Source organism: Dermacentor silvarum, chromosome 7 (assembly GCF_013339745.2).
Source record: "Dermacentor silvarum isolate Dsil-2018 chromosome 7, BIME_Dsil_1.4, whole genome shotgun sequence".
NCBI lineage: Eukaryota > Metazoa > Arthropoda > Arachnida > Ixodida > Ixodidae > Dermacentor > Dermacentor silvarum.
Window position 1 is genome coordinate 178,901,279 of NC_051160.1, and position 4,194 is coordinate 178,905,472.

Here is a 4,194-nt window from a genome sequence, read left to right on the forward strand (position 1 = left end):
TCCAGGTACAGGAGCCGTTCCAGGTCCAGATCCCGGGGCCGCTCCAGATCGGGTGGCCGCTCCCGAGGCCCACAGGACAGGGTCCGGTTCGAGGAGCCAGCCGGTCCTGGGAAACAAGGCGCCACCTGGGCGGACAGGGTGCGGAGCGGAGGGAGACCTACCGAAATGGTAACGGGGGGCGCGGCGCCAGAGCATGGTTCGTCTGAAATAGCTCAGCTTAGGAAAGAAAATGCCGAGATGCGCAGCATAATCGAGTGAATGCGAGCCGAAATAGCAGAGCTCAGAAAGGCTAATCAACCTCACCTCGTTCCAGTCCCTAGTTCAACCCCCTCGGGGACCCCCTCTGCCCAACCTGCAGAAGTTCCCATGGCTAATCAACCTCACTCCGTTCCAGTCCCTAGCTCAACCCCCTCGGGGACCCCCTCTCCCGAGACGTTCCTATGGTCGTGGAGGCGAGCCACACGGGAAACCCAGCCAAAAGAAAGGCCGTTCCCAGCATGCCCGAAAATGTACAGGCTAAAGCCAAGTCGGAAATTCAGAGAAATGTTGAACTCCATCTGCTTCTAGATCCAGAAGATTAACGAACGACTCTCTGCAGTGGATCAGCGACTTTTGGTGTTGATCAGAAGATAGACGCGCAAAGCGTCAAAATTCAGTGCTTGGAAAACAGAATGCCAGAAATAGAGCCCAAGGTGCAGGCAATGGACATCAGGTCGTCGACCCGCGTACGTCCCGTTTTCTTGCCGGATGGCGCGTCGGTACCTACGCCGCCAGCAATGCACGTCCCCGGACCTCCCTCCTTCGAGACCCTAGAAGCAACGCCGGAAGGCGCTCTGTATAGCAAGGATGGGGCCACACACTCAATTTAGGATTTGGCAGTGGAACTGCAGGGGACTCCACCATAAAAGATGCACCCTGCAGCAGTTTGTTCGCACTCACAAAGAAAAGGCACATGTTATTGCAAGAAACGATGACTGATCAGGTTTCACTCCAGGGATACAGAGCTCTTGCTCTCCGTGGGGACGGCAGAGGAATCTGTACATTAGTCAGCAGCAAATTCACTTTCGTCGCACACGATCTAGGGGTCCGGCCTAGCAAGATGGAGACCTCCCTAGTCGAAGTCATCCCAAGTCAATCCAATATCTCCAGCATTTTTATACTTATTGACCCTTTTCGCGGCGATCCCGTGGGCGCTGCCATGTTTGATTACGTGGTGACGCGTCCATTGCTTGCCTCAACTGCCTCCGTTGCCTCCTTGTTTACAATGGAAGTGTGTGACGCTGGCGCGGCTTAGAAAACCTCTGTTTTGGGAGATATCGTAGACGGTGACTGGGTGGACGACACAAAGCTTTGATCACAGCTTCAGAGAACATGCAAAAGCGCTTTCGGAGCTCATTAAGCTATGTCGAAACGGCGCAAGCAGCGTATATTGCGCTTGTTCTAAAAGCGGGGCTAAATGTGTATTCCAAGCTATCCAAACATTCCGCTCATGAATTTAATCAGGACTAGTGTATTTTGCTCTTTGTTCTTTATTTGACAAATATTTTGAACCAGCGGCTTGTCAGTTTCTGACTCAGTGAAGTCCCTCGGTGCGGCCACTATCTAATTATTTTCTGCCTAATCGCTCGCGGGTGCGCTCAGTTTCGATAGATTTGTTCTTGCTGCGCACAAGGCTTGAAACGTAGCTGTTGTGCACAATGTAATACCTTGTAGCAATTGTATATTACCGCTAGTAACTCGCTTACTCTTGTGGACCGTCACGAAACATTCAGCTTCGACCATTCGTGTGCCATCGGTGTAGTCCGTCATTTATCGTGCGTATACAGTGCGCATATATTCAAGTGTGCGCCCATTCGCTTATTCTTGACACGTTGGCGAAAAAGTGGGAGTAAGTTTCCGTGCTGGTTAGGGGTAGATGTGTGTAAATACTGTGCACGAGACCTACTATGACAGGAGGCGGCGCTACTCCCGTTATCATTGTTTATATAACGAGTGGTACTTACTCTTGCCGATGTTCTGGGGCTGAAGCCCTTCCTTTGAAGGTTAGCGACACAATGCTGGCGGATGTGCAAATTTCTGTATCCTCGAGGAAAGCCGCACATCTCGAAGTGCCGGTAACACGTTCGGATAGTTGCAGCAGCGGTCCGCGAACTTGGCCACACAGATTCATTCCATTCCTTAACATGCCAGTTACTATTTTTTCAGCCAACTACTGCACACGTCTTCAACCCACATGATTCAATCTAGCATGATTGGAGCGCAGTGCGTTAGCGAAAACTCAGTTGCATTTCCGACCGCTGATCGCTCGGAAGCAAGGTAGAAGCGGTACTGGTCTCGTATTCGTGCGCGGTCGCTGAGGAGATGTATGGCGCGCCGCCGTAAGCGCCATCTCGTTTCTCTAGAATAAACTGCTCCGCGAAAAGGGTCAATACAGCAGCCCGAGCGATCACAGACAACGTTTCAAAACCATCATCATTAGGGCAACGAAACTCGCTGGAAACTCTCCACTGGTTGTGGCCGGCCATTTCAACGCCCCCTTTCACGCTTGGAACTACCCGCACGACACGGTCAAGGGCAGAAGCCTGTGGCAGGAGGCGGGACTTTCTCTATTGACGGACCCAGCCTTTCCCACCAGACGCGGCACCTCCTCGACCAGGGACTGTCCCGGATCTCGCCTTTGTTAAAAACGCTGTCTCAGCCGTGTGGTCGAATGTGCTCATAGACCTCGGTAGCGATCATTACATCACGGCCACCAGCCTACAAGTGGAGCAGAAAAGAAAAAAGGCCTTCTCGGTCCCTGACTGGGACAAATTCCGTGAGGTTCGCAAGGCCCGCGTCACCCGTGGAGAAAATCCCGAGAGCCTCGTCCAGTGGTCCGAACTAATTCTGCAAGATGTCTGCTCCACCACAAAAATCATAGAAACGAATCTGCAGACAGACAAAATGGATAGCAGGCTAGCACACCTACTCGAGGAGGCCAAGCAATCAATCCTCGAGAGGTGGAAAAGCCAACGCTTGAATCGCAAGCTCAGGAAAAAGATAGCCGAGATCAACAAACAGATAGACGAGCACTGTCAAGCCCTGTCTAGGCAGCAATGGGACGAAATTTGCAATTCAATCGACGGGCAGATGCGCACGGGAGGGAAGTGGAATCTTCTCAAACACTTGCTCGACGACTCCGGCACCAAATCAAACCAGAGAAGTGTCCTCGCTAAAGCGCTACACGAAGCCAAGAAGTCGTCTTCGGAAGCAGAAGTGCTGGAGACGCTAGCTAAGAAGTACCTGCCACTCAAAACTGTGGCCGGTGAGGTGGCATACCCAGTATACAAAGGGAAGCCGAACTCCGCGCTGGACGAGCCTTTCCAAGTCAGTGAAATCCGCTGCGCCCTACACGACCTCAATGGTAGGTCGGCACCCGGCCCGGATCACATTACCAACAAGGCTCTCAGAAACCTAGAGGACGAATCAGTCGAGTTTCTCACAGATGAGATAAATCGCATTTGGGAGGAGGGAATTGTACCGGAACAATGGAAAGTGGCCAAGGTCATACTCATCACAAAGCCCGGTAAACCGCCGAGCTTGGACAACCTCCGCCCCATCTCAATGACGTCATGTGTAGGGAAGGTGGCTGAACATGCCATCCATAACAGAATTGACGAGTATATCGAGAACAACGACCTTTTCCCTCACAACATGATAGGTTTCAGGCCAGGCCTCTCCACCCAGGACGCCATGAAGCTTATCAAGATCCAAATCCTGGAACGTTGCACTCGGGACACGAGAACCATCCTTGGTTTGGACCTGGAGAAGGCCTTTGATAACATCCGTCACGAGTTCGTTCTCGACGCCATCTCCAAACTTGACCTGGGCTCGTCTTTCCATGCCTTCGTCAAGTCTTTCTTGAGCAAACGATGCGCCATCCTGAAGGCTGGAGATTTGGAATCAGAGAAAATGGAGCTGAGCGGAAGAGGCACCCCCCAGGGGTCAGTTATCTCACCGCTCCTCTTCAACATCGCAATGGTCGACCTCTCGAGATACCTAGGCAAGATCCAGGGCATAGGTCACACAATATACGCGGACGACATCACTGTCTGGTGCGCGAGAGGCAGTGATGGACAAGTCGAAGCCGCTCTCCAGGAAGCTGTCGACACTACAGAGCGCTTTCTAACGGACACGGGACTCCGGTGCTCCCCC